Source organism: Neoarius graeffei, chromosome 23 (genome assembly GCF_027579695.1).
Source record: "Neoarius graeffei isolate fNeoGra1 chromosome 23, fNeoGra1.pri, whole genome shotgun sequence".
NCBI lineage: Eukaryota > Metazoa > Chordata > Actinopteri > Siluriformes > Ariidae > Neoarius > Neoarius graeffei.
Window position 1 is genome coordinate 51291573 of NC_083591.1, and position 20899 is coordinate 51312471.

Below are 20899 nucleotides of genomic sequence, written 5' to 3' on the forward strand. Positions count from 1 at the left end.
TCTTTTCTTTTTGAAAAACACTGTTTGGCGAAGTGGTTCTTGCCCTGGCAGTTGCTGCATTGTTTACCGAAGGCAAGACATTCTCTTGGCTTGTGCTGTGCGCCGCATCGTTTGCACTGGAATTGCCCCGTTTTCTGTCCGCTACCCTTTCCTTGACGAGCGTTGTGTAGCTTGGACACGGCACCAACGTCTGCTGTTTCTCTCACATTCACGCTGCCAGTTGCTGCTTCACTGAACGTCCGTACGTGCTTTTTGCTAAGTTCGCTAGCATGGCAAATCTTCACTGCTTCTTCTAGCTTCAGTTCAGTTTCTCTTAGCAGTCTTTCCCTAACCTTTTTATCTTCGATGCCAAACACGATCTGATCCCTGATCATTGAGTCTTTGAAAGTGCCGAAATTGCATGACTGTGCCTTTATCTTGAGGTCTGTGACAAAACAGTATTTGTGCTCAGATCCTGATCTGTCTGTGATGGAGAGCAGAGTGAGTGCTGAGGAAGGAGGCAGCATCACAGTCCAGTGTCTCTACAGCGCTGCATATCAGAAGAAACAGAAGCAGTGGTGCAAATTCAAAGACTGGCAGTGCATCACAATTAGGAAAACTGGGAAAACCCAGACATCAACAGTGCAACTCAGTGATGATGGGAAACGATCCTTCAGTGTGCAGATGAATGGACTGAAGAAGAGTGACGCTGGCTGGTACTGGTGCAGAGCAGGAGATCTACAGGTTCCTGTTCACATCAATGTCACTGATCCACCACCAGGTATCATCACATACACTGATCTCTACTTTAAACACATGTTGGGATAGAAATCACGGATTATTTTTCTGCTTCTTAGTTTTGACTACAACAGTGACTACAAGCACACACCATGTCAGTACTTCCACGTAAGTAGGAAAGCTCCATTTTATTTCAGCATGGTTTTCTCCTCTGTAGTTTTACAGCTTTTCTAGATTTATTAACTAATTCAAAGAAGGTGTGCTTAACGTGCAAAACAAACACCCCGTTATTTAATCTTTTGACCAGTACATGAGACCATTTGAGCAGAACCTGAGACATTATCTTGTTAGATCTACTTTCCCATGCCATAAGACCTTAAACTCAGTGATGCATGAATGAGCAGATGTTCTTACTAAGTGTATTGTTTTTGGGAGTGAATTAAATTAAATTAAATTGTATATTAAATTGTGAGCTTGAAATAGCAAATTAAACATGAATAAAGTAGCAAGATCTTAAACATTATGATCCTGTAGCCACATTAAATTAAACCGCACACAGTTTAGGACACTGTGTACAAGAAAACAAGAAAAGCTTTAGTGCCCTATCCAGGCCTCTCTGTGCATCCTGTATGTAGGGTTTCTCAAACTAGGAGCTGTTTGACTTACAAATGTAAGAGCTAGTCAAGCAGTAGCGAGAGGATGAGAATTGGAAAAGTGACCAAATTAGGTTTTTAAAAAACTGCATAAGATACAGCAAATCACCATGATCTAGTGTTGTACTCGAGTCACTAAATCTCGAGTCCAAGTCCAGTCTCGAGCCCCCGGTGTTCAAGTCCAAGTCATTAAAAAAAAAGTCAGAGTCGAGTCCACTATTGATCCAAGTCGAGTCTGAGGTCAAGACTTCAACCACACCATTAGACGATGGCCGTTTCAGTGCCATTAACATTATTTTGTTCCTGAACATGATGTATGAACAGGTGAATGTGCTTCTCTTTGTCAAGAAGTGTGAAGTATTTTGTCAGAGATGGTTGAGAGACGGATGAAAGTGCAAAAGGTGTATTTATTAATACAAGTGAAGACGGTAAACAATCCAGAACGGCAGGCAAAATCGTAAAACAGTGAAACAGGCAGTAGGTCGAGCAAGGCACAAACAGGCTATCGTAGACTCGGCAGAATCAAAGATGAGAAACAGGAAATCAGGGATCAGGAAACCAAACAAGGAAATAAGGCTCGGTAATTTGTCAGCAGTGCAGCTCAATACTTCGTAAGTGCATTTTCACACCGGTGCGCTGATTGCATCTTAATCCTGTACAGGTGTGAGTCATTTATGGCGCGTGTGAGAAAGCCCAAGAGTCTGATGCACAAGCCAAAGCACACAGATGTGACGCTCTTGCATGAAATTAGTACAAAAATTAATGTAGATATAAATATCTTATGCTAAATTATGGCACGTTACAAAAAAAATAAAGAAAAAATCCAAGTCTTCGTCTCCAGTTTATGAGTCCAAATGCAGTTCATGTACAAATCCGAGTCCAATTCATCAGTGCTCAAGTCCAAGTCGAGTCATGAGTCCTTAAAAGTAGGGCACGAGCCGGACTCGAGTACTACAAGCCTGCCATGATCCTATGCATCATACCAGTCAAAAGTTTGGGGACACATTCTAATTGTTTTCTTTATTTTTATTAATTAAAAGTCACGTCATGTCATGATATGATAACAATATTGCATGCCATCCATAAACCCACTAGAAAGGAATAGAATACATGTTTTTATCCCATGGAAAAAGTATCCCATATGTATAATAATTCATAATAATGTGCACCAGGGGTGGAGAGTAATGAACCATATGTAGTCTGGTTATAGTACTTAAATACATGATTCACTGTAATGATACTTTTGGTTAACTAAAAAGTACTTTTTTACTTACACTGTGAAGTACATTTACTTGGATTTTTTTTTTTTTACAAAAAAAGAAATTCAATGTCTATTTCTATGTCAAGACCCAATTAAAATAGTCATTTCCTGCTGAAAGTATACACTTCAGGGATCAGGATTTACATTGGAATGGCGCTCAAACTAAACATAGCAAAGCTGAAAAATTTTATTTGCTCAGAAAAAAAGAAAGTAAAAGTAATATTTCTCTGATTTAAAAATACTCAAAAATATTCCCTTACAGTGAATTGTGTATGTAAGTACCAAGAGTACACGTAATTCACTGCCAAGTTAGAGGATGGGAATTGGAAAATTACCAAATTGGGGAGAAATAGGAAAAAATGAAGTGCATATTGATATAAATCTATTTACATTTATACTGTATATATAAAGAAATATCTCCTACAGCCATGACACATAACCACAGCTATATGACAGACACATTAGTAGATTCATTAAAACATTCACTCCCAAGTGTATTCATATTATACACATACACAAGCCAGATGACGGTGTTGTAGATGATCATTATAGTCATGAGTGTTAAAATTACTGCTGCTTCACCACTGTTCTCCAGTGTTATTAGGAATCCAAGCACCAAAGGAAGAATGCTGAGGCCAAGAGACAAACATTTTTTCTGATGATTCTTTTGCTAATTTCAAATCAAACTGCAAGTTGGACTATTAAACTCCCCTCACTTAGATTTCAGTTTTCAGCAGCCATTTCACAAAGTTAGCATGAAGATATCATCATAGACCTTGATAACGTATGTTGTAGTATGTACAGTGCTGAGCGTAAATGAGTACACCCCCTTTGAAAAGTAACATTTTAAACAATATCTCAATGAACACAAACAATTTCCAAAATGTTGACAAGACAAAGTTTAATAGAACATCTGTTTAACTTGTAACGTGAAAGTAAGGTTAATAATATAACTTAGATTACACATTTTTTCAGTTTTACTCAAATTAGGGTGGTGCAAAAATGAGTACACCCCACAACAAAAACTACTACATCTAGTACTTTGTATGGCCTCCATGATTTTTAATGACAGCACCAAGTCTTCTAGGCAAGGAATGAACAAGTTGGTGAGATTTTGCAACATCAACCTTTTTCCATTCTTCAACAATGACTTCTTTTAGTGACTGGATGCTGGATGGAGAGTGATGCTCAACTTCTCTCTTCAGAATTCCCCATAGGTGTTCAGTTGGGTTCAGATCAGGAGAGATACTTGGCCAGTGAATCACTTTCACCCTGTTCTCCTTCAGAAATCCAAAAGTGGCCTTGGATGTGTGTTTAGTCATGTTGGAAAAGTGCATGACGACCAAGGGCACGGAGTGATGGTAGTATCTTCTCTTTCAGTATAGAGCAATACATCTGTGAATTCATGATGCCATCAATGAAATGCAGCTCCCCGAAACCAGCAGCACTCATGCAGCCCCACATAAGGACACTGCCACCACCATGTTTCACTGTAGGCACCATGCATTTTTCTTTGTATTCCTCACCTTTGCGACACCATACAGTTTTGAAGCCACCAGTTCCAAAAACATTTATCTTGGTCTCATCACTCCAGAGTATAGAGTCCCAGTAGTCTTCATCTTTGTCAGCATGGGCCCTGACAAACTCTAGGCGGGCTTTTTTGTGTCTGGGCTTTAGGAGAGGCTTCTTTCGTGGACAGCATCCATGCATGCCATTCCTCTGCAGAGTACGCCGCATTGTGTCACAGGAAATAGTCACCCCAGTTTGGCTTTCTACTTCTTTAGATAACTGCAGTGAACTTGCATGCCAATTTTCTTCAACCCTTCTCATCAGAAAATGCTCCTATCGAGGTGTTAACTTCCATGGACGACCTGGACGTCTCTGTGAGATGGTTGCAGTTCCATCTTTCTTAAATTTTTGTACCACTTTTGCTACAGTATTCTGACTGATAAGTAAAGCTTTGCTGATCTTCTTGTAGCCTTCACCTTTGTGGTGTAAAGAAATTATTTTCTTTGGGGAATTCTGAAGAGACAAGTTCACTGGATCACTCTCCATCCAGCATCCAGTCACTAAAAGAGGTCATTGTTGAAGAATGGAAAAAGATTGATGTTGCAAAATGTCGCCAACTTGTTCATTCCATGCCTAGAAGACTTGGTGCTGTCATTAAAAGTCATGGAGGCCATACAAAGTACTAGATGTAGTAGTTTTTGTTGTGGGGTGTACTCAGTTTTGCACCACCCTAATTTGAGTAAAACTGAAAAATGTGTAATCTAAGTTATATTATTAACCTTACTTTCACGTTATAAGTTAAACAAATGTTATAAACTTTGTCTTGCCAACATTTTGGAAATTGTTTGTGTTCACTGAGATATTGTTTAAAATGTTCCTTTTCAAAGGCGGTGTACTCATTTATGCTGAGCACTGTATCTATCGTCTCTTTATTGTGCTTTGTAACCCGGTAAGAACTCACCACTGCCAGTGCTACTGATGAAGGGTGCTTGGACCCCACACATTGCTGCTTGCCACTATATTTGCCTATCAATAATGATGTTTTTGTTTCTTTTTGCATCTTTTCTCTGTTTTGCATATGTCACATCTCTTGTATTTTCTTGGTGTTGGTTTATGTTTGTATTGCTCTGCGTTCTTCCACCTTACGAGACCTTTCATTGTAGCAGCTAAATAACAAACAAAAGTCTTAACGGTCCTTTGAAGAAAGAAATGTACTTTCCTCGCAGATTCAGGGTCCCAGGTTTGAGCCTGAAGTCTGGTTACTGTCTCTTCATGTTCTCCCACTTCTCAAAACCATGCCACTAAGATGAATGAATGAATCAGTGATTAAATGAATAATCTACACTGAAACTGATTCAGCCAGTCTGTACTAACAAATGTGTGTCTACAGAAAGGACATTCCACTGAATGGGTGCCACTGGCTTGTTGTACCACTCCCAAATTAAACTTAATTTGTTACATCTTTTCAACACTGATTATAGTAACACACACATTTAACTATTCAAAATGTTAAAAGGCTACATTATTTATTTTTTATACAAGGTTTGGAAGTCAAAGAAGGCTGCATTTTTTTCAGTCCTGTTACCAAAACTCAAAGTAACAGGACTGAGTTTTTAGCCTAGGATTAGCTAATACATGGAATTAAGCCACAAGGCATCATCGCTAATAGCATGACCACACTTAGCACATTCTAGTGATTTACCAAAAATCTGTATTTTTAAAAAAAACAAATATCATCTAAGAAATAATTTAAGTAACAGGACAGTATGTTGACATTGACCTTATCAGTCAAAGTTAAAAAATCATCAAATATACAGAAAAGTAAATGAGAGAACTAACTTTTGGTCTTCCCATGGCCTTCACAAGACACAAATGATGTAACTTCCTGTTGAGCATGTGATTTATGTGTAACCCCTTTAAAGTGTCATACCTACTTTAAAGCTGCACTCGAACACTAACAGGATCCTGGGTTTCAGCTATAGATGGTGAATTCACTGGATTTTCCGTCTACCATTTGCAGTTAGGGAATTTGCCATTAAACTTACAACAGTAGGCCTATGCCTTAAATGAACAACTTGCGCAGTGCCTCCACTGGAGAAATACTGTACCAGTAGTCCTGACATACACTATGTAAATCTCCAGAAATTTAATTATTAAGTATATGCAACACCACTCTGCCATGAAATATAACCAATGGGTGACATTTATTTTGTAGGGTCTTAAAAAAAATAATAAATAAATGAAAACAGGTATAGGGGTGTGGCAAAATATATGCCCACGGGTGATGGTATAAAATACAAGTACACTTTGTCACCTTTGGTATACCAAAATGAACATAAAATATGCCAATAAACCTGGCACACAACATACCCTGTAAACCTTTATAAAATAAAATAAAAGGTTAGAGAACACCTGTAGAATTACTTTCCTTAATCAAATGAACACTAACGCCCTACAGGCACACATATTTACAATATCTGTCCCATCAGTCAATGAATACCCAGCTTGCAAGCATAACGTTGGGGCCCATTACGTTGGTGCACATGAAAGGGCAAACAAAAAAAATGTAATCCACAATGCAGCCTCCAAAATGTGGAAACGAGGTCCAACGGACGAGAAACAATGTTTACTCACTCACACGGTAGTCTCTCAGCTACGTGGGTGACGAGACAGTTGAGTTTCAAGTTGGCTACTCACAACCGGTAGCTCCGTAGCGAGCAGACAATGGCCGGGCCTTTCGAAGTGTATACGCAGGCGGTCCCGAGGGCAACGAGTCTTTGAGGAAGAAGCCTTTCTTCCGAATTTGCTCGGACGAAAGTTTGAGTCTCAGTTCACTACGTTAGTGTTCCAAGGAAAAAAACTCAGAACTTAACTTGCCTGGCATGAATTACTTCCGAACTTGTTCACGCAGCTAGAAAAAAAAAAAAACACACACACATTGGCTTGCTAGCCTTCACACCCGACAGTTTACAAAGTCTCTCTCCCGTAATGCTGACTGCACTTAGTTACATCTCAGGCCAGCAGCTTATCGGTTAGCTTACTCTGTCCATCCGAGGCCCGCGACGTCTCGAACACAAAAACCCGGTCACTCCGTTCACTCCCTGACCCATAAGCCCTTTTTTCTTTTTCTTCCTCCACCCCCCCCGCAGTGGCAGATTCAACATTCCTATCTCCTGCATTCTCATTGGTCCAAATGCACACCATTACAATTAAACCTATATAGGATTGGTTACAACATAAACATTACAGCAGACAACATTTGGTAAGTCACAGTAAGGAAAAAAAAAACATTGCACTATGGTACTTGCAGTATTCTCAATGATGAAATATAATTAGCTATACAATAACTTTAGAAGTTGCAAAGACCTTAGTGAAAGCCATAAGGCAGCTATTTTAATAGGGCCTTACATACTCCCCCCACCAAATTATAGCATGCCCCCATGCTGTTCTATAGGGCCAGCTTTAACCCATACAAAGGGAAATCATCGCTGATGCCACACTATACAGTAAGAGAAGGTGAACGAACAGGGGACATAATGCAGTTTTCACATAAAGCTTGAGATGTACACCACCATGCATGTAACTTATTGAAGTGATCTGGGAACTGAACAGTCTTGGAAGTAACCAAGTGGTCCCTACAACTCTTAGAAGTCAACACAGTTTCCCTAGTGGGCTCCCCTAAAGAATCATAAGTAAATCTCTCAGCAGGCTTCCTCTCCCTCTGTGATCTTCTACACGGGAGGTCAACACTGCCTACATTTAAATCTTCAGAAGGCATGATATCTGAATCACAGTCTTGGTTCTCTACATTTCCTTTCAAATCTCTGTCTACCCTTTCCCCATCTGGCTCTACAGAGTCACCCTCATTGTCCTCAGACTCGGCAGGTTGACTGTCTGTTTCCAACAGTTCAACAATAGGAGGAAATTCGGTAAAAGGCACATCAGTAGTAAACTCAGACTCCACGACTGGCAAATCACCTGTAGTGTCCCTAACATCTGTCCCTGTGGTCCCTATGGCAGACTCATTAGGTTCTAAAAGCACTGAGCCCTGCACACCCGGACCAGCAGTCTCGGTCTGAATGAAATCTCCAGGATAGTATCCAAACTCTGACTCAGAGTCTGAAGAATAACATTCTCCTGGAAGTTCATATGAAGAGGGGTTAGCATTCTGTGCAGAAGGTACACACTGTTTCTTGGCTTTCCTTTGTCTAATGGTTCTTGGAGAACAAACAGGCTTTGGAGTACTCTCAGCGTTCAATCGAACCTCTTGCCCTAAAGGAAGAATGTGATTTCGATGCATCACTTTCATAGGTCCACTGCCATCTAGTGGTGTCAGTCGATACACTGGAAGGTTGGGCATCTGACTCTCAACCACATAAAGAACTGAACTCCAGCGATCAGATAGCTTATGCTTCCCCTTTAAGCCAAGGTTACGTATGAGAACTCTATCACCAGGGCTCAAGCTGTGGTAACGCACTTTCTGATCATACCTTTCTTTGTTTGCTTGATTCAGCTTGGCAGCAGAACTATTAGCCAACTGGTAGGCTGCTTCAAGTTCTTGTTTCATTCGGGATACATATTTGTTGTACGAGACTGAAGATGTACCATCGGCCGAAACACCAAAACAGATGTCCACCGGCAGTCTCGCCTCTCTACCAAACATTAAAAAGTATGGCGAGAATCCTGTGGCTTCATTCGGAGTACAGTTATATGCGTGCACAAGGTGGGCTATGTGCTGACTCCATTTCTGCTTCTGACTTGGTTCAAGTGTCCCTAACATATCCAAAAGTGTCCGGTTAAACCTTTCTGGTTGTGGATCACCTTGAGGGTGATAGGGAGAAGTTCGGGATTTTATGATGCCCAACATTGTTAACATCTCTTTCACCAACTGGCTTTCAAAATCCCTCCCTTGATCTGAGTGTATACGTGTGGGAAGACCATAATGGATGAAATACTTCTCCCATAGTGTTCTTGCCACCGTTATTGCTTTCTGATCCCGTGTTGGAAACGCTTGCGCATAACGCGTAAAATGGTCTGTTACCACTAACACATTGCAGACATTACGGCTGTCAGGCTCAAGTGACAGAAAGTCAATACATACAAGATCAAGAGGCCCTGAACTTTGCATATGAAATAACGGTGCAGCTCTCTGCGGGAGAGTCTTTCGTGTTATACACCGCCCGCATGTCTTACAGTGGGACTCCACATCAGCTTTCATACGTGGCCAGAAAAATCTGTCACGGAGTAAAGCATATGTTTTGTCAACACCCAAATGCCCTGTCTGGTCGTGCAGAGATTTCAATACAAACCTATGAAACTCTTTGGGTAACACAAGTTGCTTCTTAATGCGTCCGTCAGGCAACCTCACTGTTCTGTGTAGTAAGCCTCGGTCAATGCACAGTTTGTGCCATTCCCTTTTGAAAAGTCGAAGGTCTGAATGGTCTAAATGGATGTCATTAGCAGATTTCCGCTGCTGTACAGCAAGCAACACTGCTCCAAGGCAAGGATCAGCATGCTGTGCCGCGTGGAGTTCACCTGTGCTAAACTTGGGCAACGGGTCTGTCGTTACAGCGGTAGTTTGACAGTAGGCTTTGGGCAGAGCAGACACATGAGCACCAACCTGTTGGATGACACAGGGATAAGGGAGGTGACATAGTTCATCCCCTGTAGACACAGACTGGCAAAGTGCTCATACTCCCGGGACTGGTATTTCATGCCATTCATTGCCAGCGGACAAACTTGGATGTGGGCGTCTTGACAGAGAGCCTGCATCGATGTTATTGCGCCCTGGCCTATATTTGAGACTGAAGTTGTATGTACACAACGCTGATAACCATCTGTGGCCAGTAGCATCAAGTTTGGCTGATGTCAAAATATAGGTCAATGGATTGTTATCAGTTCGCACTTCAAACAATGCCCCATACAAGTAGTCATGTAGTCTGTCGACCACGGCCCACTTTAGAGCTAAAAACTCCAATTTATGCGCAGGGTAGTTTTTCTCAGATGGAGACAGGCTTCTGCTAACAAAGGCAACCGGTCGCAGCCCCTCATCATGTTCCTGGTACAAAACTCCTCCAAGCCCATCTATACTTGCATCAACATGCAAGATGTAGGGCTTCTGTGGGTCAGCAAATGCTAACACTGGGGCCTGTGTTAACTGAGTCTTCAACTCTTTGAAAGCTTTTTCACAGGATTCACTCCACCTGGAGCCAAAGGGTTCTGAGGGCTTGAAGAAGGTCTTGCTGTTAACAGCCTCTCCAGCTTGCATTTTCTTGGCCCGGGAACCAGATGGATACCCTTGGAGTAGTTCGTTAAGGGGGCGGCACAGTCTGGAAAAATCCCTCACAAAACGTCGATAGTAGCCACAGAATCCCAAAAAGGATCTGAGCTCTGTCACTGTGGCAGGCCTGGGCCAGGATATGACAGCCTCTATCTTTGATGGATCGGTTGCAATTCCATCCTGGGACACTATGTGTCCCACATAGGTGACAGAGGTTCGGCCAAATTGACATTTATCAAGGGACAGTTTCAGACCTTCATCCCTTAGCCTATCAAGGACTTTTAACAACCTTTCTTCATGTTCCTCAATGGTTCTGCCAAAAACAATCAAATCATCCAGATACACCAGGACTTCCATAAAGTTCATATCTCCAATGGTACGTTCCATAACTCTCTGGAAAGTCGCTGGGGCTCCGGAGATCCCTTGAGGCATGCGTTCAAATTCATAAAAGCCCAGGGGACAGATAAATGCCGTCTTTTCCTTGTCAGCCTCAGTCATTGGTATTTGGTAATACCCACTCCTCAAGTCCAAAACACTGAACCACCTACTGCCGGTCATTGAGTGTAGAGCATCTTCAATTCTTGGAACCGTATACTGATCCGGTATAGTTCGTTGGTTCAGAGTTCTGTAATCGACACACATTCGGACTTTTCCGGATTTCTTACGAACAACTACAATTGGCGATGCGTAAGGGCTCCGGGATTCAGATATGATGCCATTCCTCTGAAGTTCTTGTAGGTGTTGCCGGACATCTTCCAGATCAGCAGGTGGTAAGCGCCGTGATCGCTCTCTGAAGGGGCGTGTGTCTGTCAGTCTTATCTCGTGTTTAGTACTCCTGGAACACCCAACATCCCACTCATGACATGAAAAGACATCCTTTCTTTCTAACATCTTCTCACATAGACGCCGTTTTGCATCTTCCGGCATTGGGGAGTTTCCGAAATCAAAAGAATCTACATTGAGTGAGGTAGGAGGTTCCATGTGAGTCTTAGCAGTAAGCTGGGGAACCAGTGCAACAGGGAAAACATGAGCAAGCGGAGTTCCTCTTTTCAGAACCAACTCTCTAGTGGAGATGTTCTTGACAATCACTGTGATGCGTTTGTTGCGCACCACTGATGCAGAACGCACTTCTGGTCTGACCTGAATCTCATCAGAGCGAGACATGTCCTTAACCTGATCTATGAGTGCCAACTCATCATTGAAATCTCCAGGGAACTTGGCTAAACCAGTAACATACCGCTGCTGACCAGGCCGAAGTGTTAAGGGCTCGCCTTTGGTAAACCATACTGTTCCACACTTTTCGATATCTTCTGCTAAGACATCCACCTGGCCAAGGGCTTGGTAAGCCTCTTTGACAAGGGGATGAATGGTCAAGGTGTTTAGAAAACCCTCCCCAGCTTTCTCTTTACAGGAGTCAAATAACCTTTTCACTAAACTGGTGTTTGTCCCAACAAGAACAGCTATACCTTCATCTTTCACAGGGTCGGGGCAAACTAAAGCCAAAGTATCGACTGTCTGGGGCACCCCAGTCACATTTTCAGTGAATTCTAGCCGGATGTGAAGATAACCATCATAAGGGTATTTGTGTGAACTTAACCCCCATATCTCAAGGTTCTCAACAGGCTGAATAGCTAAATGTTTCAAGTAAGTATCATAAAAGCTCCTGTACAAAATAGTCACTTGAGAACCACTATTTAGCAGAGATCTTGTGTAAATCCCTTCTACCTGTACCGGTACAACAGAAGTGGGTCCCACTAAGCCTGGGGGTAGGCCAGCATTAATAGCAGAGGAGCAATTGGTGGAACGTGATTCCCGTGGAGCCCTGTGCCGTTCCCTCACAGACCTCCGGCTGAGTTTCCCTGCCTCCTATGCATCTTCAGCAACTTCTGATTGACTTTTCTCAAGTCTTCCGAGCCCTGACACTCTCTCTTTGTGTGCCCATCTTCGCCACACTTGTAGCAGAAAATGCCTGGTTGAGGTCTCACAGCTCTGTCTCGTGGCAGGCCACTCTGAGCAGCAGCTTCTGCCACTCGAACATCAGAGCCTGCATTCGTCGCAGGTGTATCAGAGCTAGGCATCACCTTAGCTACGCTCAACAGTTTTGACACTTGAGAAGATAATTCTTTGACCTCTTCTTTCAGACTGTCCAATCCAGACATTGCAGATGCACCAGGAATGACAGGGGTAGCCACTTTGGCTGTTGTTCTCACGCTTTCTCTGGCACTAATCCAGTTTTCCTCTTCTCTCACCTTTTTCATCAACTGGGAAAAAGAAGGAGGAGCTTCTAGGGTGTGACTTATTCGAACACGCAAAGCAACCATGTCATTGGGTAGAGCACCTTTAATCAATTGCTCCATTCGTGCTTTATTCATGCCTTCAGCGCCAATGCCCCCTTTTAACAACGCTCGGTGCAGTAGCTTATCAAGTCGATACAAGAACACTGACAGCTTTTCTCCATCTTCTTGGTAAGTATGCCTGAATTTGGCCATGAGATCTGGCCCACTCTCTGTCGTGCCATACGCCGTCTCCAAAGCAGTTAAGTAATCAGTGGCAGTAGCCAAGGAATTGCTGACCTTTAAAAATCTGACAATGTCAGCAGCAGGTCCCTTCAAACTTTCCACAATGCGCTGTTTCTTAACTGCATCGCTACATTGCCATTCACTAATCATTTGGGTAGCCTGTTCCATCCAGGCGTCATACTCCTCTTCACCCGCTGGGACAGGTTTCAGTCCCGAAAACAGTCTCAACTTTCTGTAACTAGGCCCATCAGTGGGCCCCTGACAACATTTGTCCACTAGCCTACCAATAGCTGTCACCAAATCCATGTTCACGTCAGGTTTTGGACTGGATGCATCAGACAGAATAGACCTCACATCATCCATGGTCTTACCCTCTTGTTGCATTAGTGCCATCAGTTTTGAGTGGAAATCTGATTCAGGCTCTGCAATCAGACCTTTAACAACATGCACAGTCCAAGGCCCTGCCTCTCCTTCAATGCCTATTTCTGAAGGCACTGTGACAGACTCTAAATCTGTGCTAGTTTCCACTAGTAGAAGAAGTTTGAGACCAGTGCTGTCTCCACGTCGTCCCTGTATTTCAGTGCGCCCAAATACTTTCACTGTGCTCAAAACTTTCGAAATAGTGTCATTCACTACATCTAAGGGCACATCACTAATAACGATAGCGTGAGAAAGGCTAACTTTCGCTTCTCGACTCCAATCAACAGCTTTAGTAAGCTCCATTATGTGTGAAAAGTTAGACGAAAACACCAACTGAATTTCACTAATGATGAGAAAAAGGAAAAAAAAAGGGAAAAAAAAATCCCTCTATGGTAAACAGGATATCCCAGCGGTGCCTCCAAAATGTAACCCCTTTAAAGTGTCATACCTACTTTAAAGCTACACTCGAACACTAACAGGATCCTGGGTTTCAGCTATAGATGGTGAATTCACTGGATTTTCCGTCTACCATTTGCAGTTAGGGAATTTGCCATTAAACTTACAACAGTAGGCCTATGCCTTAAATGAACAACTTGCGCAGTGCCTCCACTGGAGAAATACTGTACCAGTAGTCCTGACATACACTATGTAAATCTCCAGAAATTTAATTATTAAGTATATGCAACACCACTCTGCCATGAAATATAACCAATGGGTGACATTTATTTTGTAGGGTCTTAAAAAATAAATAAATAAATGAAAACAGGTATAGGGGTGTGGCAAAATATATGCCCACGGGTGATGGTATAAAATACAAGTACACTTTGTCACCTTTGGTATACCGAAATGAACATAAAATATGCCAATAAACCTGGCACACAACATACCCTGTAAACCTTTATAAAATAAAATAAAAGGTTAGAGAACACCTGTAGAATTACTTTCCTTAATCAAATGAACACTAACGCCCTACAGGCACACATATTTACAATATCTGTCCCATCAGTCAATGAATACCCAGCTTGCAAGCATAACGTTGGGGCCCATTACATTGGTGCACATGAAAGGGCAAACAAAAAAATGTAATCCACAATGCAGCCTCCAAAATGTGGAAACGAGGTCCAACGGACGAGAAACAATGTTTACTCACTCACACGGTAGTCTCTCAGCTACGTGGGTGACGAGACAGTTGAGCTTCAAGTTGGCTACTCACAACCGGTAGCTCCGTAGCGAGCAGACAATGGCCGGGCCTTTCGAAGTGTATACGCAGGCGGTCCCGAGGGCAACGAGTCTTTGAGGAAGAAGCCTTTCTTCCGAATTTGCTCAGACGAAAGTTTGAGTCTCAGTTCACTACGTTAGTGTTCCAAGGAAAAAAACTCAGAACTTAACTTGCCTGGCATGAATTACTTCCGAACTTGTTCACGCAGCTAGAAAAAAAAACACACACACACATTGGCTTGCTAGCCTTCACACCCGACAGTTTACAAAGTCTCTCTCCCGTAATGCTGACTGCACTTAGTTACATCTCAGGCCAGCAGCTTATCGGTTAGCTTACTCTGTCCATCCGAGGCCCGCGACGTCTCGAACACAAAAACCCGGTCACTCCGTTCACTCCCTGACCCATAAGCCCTTTTTTCTTTTTCTTCCTCCACCCCCCGCAGTGGCAGATTCAACATTCCTATCTCCTGCATTCTCATTGGTCCAAATGCACACCATTACAATTAAACCAATATAGGATTGGTTACAACATAAACATTACAGCAGACAACATTTGGTAAGTCACAGTAAGGAAAAAAAAACATTGCACTATGGTACTTGCAGTATTCTCAATGATGAAATATAATTAGCTATACAATAACTTTAGAAGTTGCAAAGACCTTAGTGAAAGCCATAAGGCAGCTATTTTAATAGGGCCTTACAAATGGAATGTTCCAAATTTGTCAGATGGGGTAATATGTTTGGGTAACAGGACTGAGTGAAAACCCAGGGGCACGAGTAAAATGTGTATTTTAACTAAGATTTTGTGGGTTTCTCATGAAAAAAAATATATTTAAACCATGGAGAGGATATGGAGTCACACAACAGTGCAAAAGAAATACTGTTTCTGAAGGATTTTAATCATAATATTTCATAGTTAAGTATAAAGTTAGAGTGCAGGGACAGGTAACACATGCTATTTTTCAGTGTTTTAGGTAGTTTTTATTAATCCTTACAATTATATATCTTACATTTGAAATCAGATCAATGTGCAGGACATTCTGCATAATAAGGAAATGTATTTTAAAGTACATTTTTATGTGCATTTATATATATAATTTTCTAGGAATGGAAATGGCACCGATTCGGGGGAACCCCTCGAGATCTGGTACCTGCTGTCTGTTCTTTTGCTACTGGTGATACTGGTCATCAGCAGCAGCAGCAGCATACGAAGAAAGAAATGCAGTAAGTGTCCCTGGTGTGTAAAATGAAAATAAAAATTTGTTTTGCATTTTTGTGCAGCAGCAGGATCATGCCAGTTAGCCATATTATTTGAAATGGACCAGACAGAAGTGTTGTGAGAATTAATTTCAAATCAGTCAAGTCAAAGTCCCTCTCATGCCAGAATCTGGTCTTCCCAGGCAGTCTCCTGTCCCTGTATTAACCAACTCCTTAAGGTCTATGGGTGCGGCGCCTATCTCCGTTTCGATAGCCCTCGGCCTCTCGCCTATACAGGTAGGGTTACAGTGGGGGGCTAGTCCTCTGGTAACCGCAAGAGTTTGACTTTCCCACTCACATCTGTATTGCAGCATGCCTTGTCAAACAGTACTAGGTAACATTTTTATGATGGTCTTTGGTATGACCCGACCATGAGTAGAACTTGCGATCTCCCAGTCAAGAGACAGACACGCTAACCACTAGGCCAATTCGTGGTTGAGAAGCCATTCGCTGGAGGTTTATTAACAAGAAATTCCACAATCCAAAACTCAACATCCAAACAGGCCAGGGTCAAATACAGTACAGCAATTCTGAAACCAGAGACCACGAGCTGGCCAAGTGGCTAGCATGTCCGCCTCTCAACCAGAAGATCACGAGTTCTATTCGTGGTTGGGTCATACTAAAGACCATCATAAAAGTGGTACCTACTGCCATCTGGCAAGGCATGCTGCAATACAGCTGTAAGTGGAGAAGTCAAACTCTCGTGGTTACCAGAGGACTAGCCCCCCACTGTAACTCTAGCTGTATAGGTGAGAGGTCGAGGGCTATGGAGATTGGCACCACATCTATGCGCCTCAAAGAGCTGGTTAGTACTGGGACAGGAGACTGCCTGGGAAGACCAGATCCTGCCATGGAAGGGACGTTGACTTTTTTTTAAACCAGAGGACAGAGCCAAAATATAGTCAGATAAATCAACCAGGAATCACTATATACAACAGTATATACAGAATCAAATGATAAATCGAAGATGAAAAAACGCAAGCGTCATACAGTACCTGTCAGGGTGCAGGCACTTACAGATGCAAATGCAGGGGAGAGTGGGTGCATTGCATACTGGAAACCAAATCAGCAAAACAGAAGATGTAGTCAAGGTCAGAATAGGGTCGGCCGATGTGCAAACAGTGCCTCAGAGATCAGGCGAGAAAGCAGAGTCAAAGTAGTCACGGGAAATAGGATCAAAGTCACAGGAGGTCAGTATTGGTAAATAAGGCACAATATGCTCAGGCATGAGGACACAGAACAATACTTCGCAACTTGGGTGAGTGTTTGCCGAGCTTATATAGAGGGGTGATTACTGAGGAAATGGGAAACAGGTGCAATTCCTTGTATTTGGAGATGAGGGGCGCTCTGGTGCTTGGGAAGTGTTTGGAGGCTGCTTCAAACTCAGGTTTTTGGTACTATTACTGACTGTACCCTGTTCCACAACTGTAATAATTCATATGTCAAGAACTGCTCAATAAGTAAAGAGAAATGGCAGTCCATCATTACTTTAACACATGCCTTTGAATTAATAAATATAAAGAAAAACATTGAATTTGAAGGTGTGTCCAAACTTTTGACGGGTACTGTACAATGTAACGGCTCAGAACTTAAATGAATGGTAATAATTGGCAAGGCTTTGAGTCTCTAAAATCTAGGGGAGGGGGCCCTCTGGTTGCAGAGAGGTCATATTATTACACTTTATATTATTGTTATATTATTGCCGCCAAAAGAGAAATTGAGAGACATTTTTTTCTTGGTTTCCAGGAGGCTATAATTGTTTTTAATATAATTGTGGGGGACATTGTAGGGATGTTTGGCACTTTTTAAAATTACAGTTATTTTTTAATAAAGAGCCAAAATATTTCCTTTTGGTTTCGCCACATAAGATTAGTTACATTTAGGCGTAGCTTTGCAGTAATCAGCTGCATTAATAATATCATATTCTTATATTAATTATTATTCATAAACATTTATTAAATATTATTGATGCTTTAACAAAGCAATTTCTTACATCCACAGTCTTCAGTATCAAAATGAGCAGGACATGATCTACAGCTTTGTAAATATTCCTTCTAAGAAGAAAACTGTGAGTAAATTCCTTTAACTGAAGTCTATTCCTGTACAATCCAAGCTAAGAATTTAAGTATATAAACCCATTATAACCAGTTTACTCACTAATCTGCCGGGGACTGGTTTGATATTGAGACTCTTATTCATCTTTATTCGTGTCCTGTTCTAGGTGTCTCCAAATGATGATGATAATCAGACCATCTACAGCACCGTGGTTGTCTAGTAAGAGGTGTGTGATAAATATATATTCTTATGTGGGGTAAAAGTGCAAAGCTTTCACACAGCAACTGTATTTATTGTCTTTAGAGACTAACTTGCTGTTTGGCTGGAAGGAAACTGTGACTGGTGCCTCAAGGATCATCACTGGGTCTCGTGTTCATATTCATCCTGAACAAACCCCATCAAGACAAAGACAACATGCTCCACACTCATACCACAGATTTACATCATAGTCACATGACCCTCAGGTCATTCAGAAAAGACCAGTTTCACTCTAAGAACATAAAGTACCTTAAGTACACTGTACTCATGCAGGAGCATAGGGTGGGGGTTGCTTTTTTTCTCCTCTCCTTAAATTCTTAAGTTCTCTTTAAATTTTAAATTTGAATTTAAATTTTCTTTCTTTTTTCTTTTTTCCCTGTCTTCCTGTCCTGTCTACCCCCCATTAATATGTGTATGTATGTATGTATGTATGTATGTATGTATGTATGTATGTATGTATGTATGTAAGGACAGGTTGATGGTCAATTTCACTGGTAAAGCAGTGACAATAAAGGGTTCATTCATTCATTCATTCATTCATTCATTATTGTAACTTTAGGCCTGCAACGGCTTGTCATTGGCGCAGTACCTTCTCAGGTACTTATTTGTACCCTTTATATTATATATACACACTGCTTGGGAACATATCACTCACACACTCACTATCCGTTTACGTCAATGTTTCCACCAATGTGGCTTTGACGGCACATGGTATTTATTCTTTCCCTCCACAAATCGCGATTAGCAGTATCTCTGGTATCTAGTCCAGATAACTTAAGATCTTCTTGCAACACCTCTTGCCAGCTCTTTCGTGGCCTTCCGCGTGTCCTACGTCCATGCACCTGGAGGGAACAGATCTTCTTGGTCCAAGACACACTCCGCTGGACATGGCCAAACCATCTAAGACGGTTCCACCTGAGGACTAGATCAAGATCTTTTATGTTTAGCCTCAGGCGGAGGTCATGTGTACTGATGTTATTTGTAGGCTTGATAGCACACATCCAACGGAGCATGGCCCTCTCATTCCTCTGGAGATGTGCCAGGTCAGATCTTTTCAAGGGCCAGCTTTCACAAGCATAAAGCAAGGCCCCCCTAACACAGCTATCGTAGACTTTGCCACGGGTGTGCAGGGACAGACTCTTAGCGCAGAGTATCGGCATCAGCTCCCTGAACTTTCCCCAGGCAGCTCTGACTCTGGTTATTGTGGCAGCCTCACAGCCACCACCTGCAGATATGCTATCTCCCAGATGGCAAAAAGAATCGACAACTGCAAGCTGATGGTCATATATGTACCTTTTTAGCCCGAAACAATTCCTTCTACACCAGTGGCCATCATTTCCATCCATACAGCATACACCATTGTTGTGTGTATTAGCAGTTTTTATTTTAAGCTTAGGATTAGATTTGTCACTTTCAACCAAGTTTTGACTTTTCCTTCCAAGACGGCACGGACGACCCGCAACATTAATCGGAAGAAATTATGAATAAATAAGCTGTTGTTGCTTTTGTTGAGTATTTGAATGCTGTTGTTGACATTTCTGGCTGTGTTACAGTTACAAATATCACTTCTAATGATAATTTCCACAGTTACAACACAGTCGACAAATTCTTGCTGTAAAGAACCCCAGTGAGGACAGAAATAATATTATACATTGCTGATGGGAATGAGTCATTATACACTTGCATTTTATGGTATTTGACATCATTTTAGAATATGTTTAAATTTCTCATGTATGTCTTTTGAGTTGTGTGTGTGATTAAAAACTAAACTTATAGAGAGGACTCCCAGTAATATTATTGATTGTACTGTACATCTATCTATCTATCTATCTATCTATCTATCTATCTATCTATCTATCTATCTATCTATCTATCTATCTATCTATCACAGAAATGTCATGTTTTTTTGAACCCATATAAGAGTAAATTAGATGAGTTTGTTAGAAATAGTGTAAAATGGCAGCAAACATATGAACTTATTTATGGCTTTGACGATGTGGTGCAAACCTTCACTGAGAGTTACGTGAATTAGTAAAACTAGAAAATCTATTGTGTACACTATGCGTCAACTGTAACGCGGCTGTGATAAACCAGACGCTCGCGGATTATAAATGAACTCAAGGTTTTAATGAGAAAAGGGTAATCAAAACCAGTGTACAAAAGCCAGGCCAGGTCAATACCGAGAGATCCAAAACAATAACAAGGGCTAGACAAATCGTGGTCAGAAAACAGGCAATAGCCGAAGAACCGGGAATCAGGAGATACGGGCAAGCTAAACACAAGGGCGAGGCAAATCATAATCAGAAAACAGGCGAGGATCGAGAAACGGGCAATCAAAACACAAGGGCTAGGCGAAACAGGTAAAAACTGGAAGGCAAAAAGTGTCATACACAGGTAAACAATCAGTACAATAACACTCAGTAGGCTTATGAAAAGTGAAGGCAATACTGTGCAAGGAACAAAACAGACAAAGGGGTATAAATACAGACATAAACAAAAAGGTGCAGGTGATTGTGATTAGAACTCAGGTGAACCACTCCTAGGAAGCGGTTCTGGATTGGACGACGGAGTGCACGTGGTAGTGACTGGTGTGTGAGGGGGATTATGGGAACTGGAGTCCGGAGGGTTGAGGGTGAGCCCGGAAGCATGACATCAACATTGCAAGGTATGAAGTGATGCATGTCTTGCTTCTGGTAGGACTGGGACTGCTGATTCTTCTTCTGCTCAGTGTTATTTTCTTACAGGCTTTTCA

The 20899-nt window shown here is 41.8% G+C and overlaps 1 long non-coding RNA gene across 1 annotated transcript in view; it reads left to right on the forward strand.

Annotated features, from left to right (window-relative positions):
- Positions 1-18090, forward strand: part of LOC132871833 (uncharacterized) — a 69337-nt gene extending 51247 nt beyond the window's left edge. Inside the window, exon 5 of the long non-coding RNA XR_009651341.1 lies at positions 18056-18090. This is a non-coding gene — a long non-coding RNA (uncharacterized LOC132871833). The remainder of the gene's footprint in view (positions 1-18055) is intronic.
- Positions 18091-20899: the final 2809 nt, after the last annotated feature.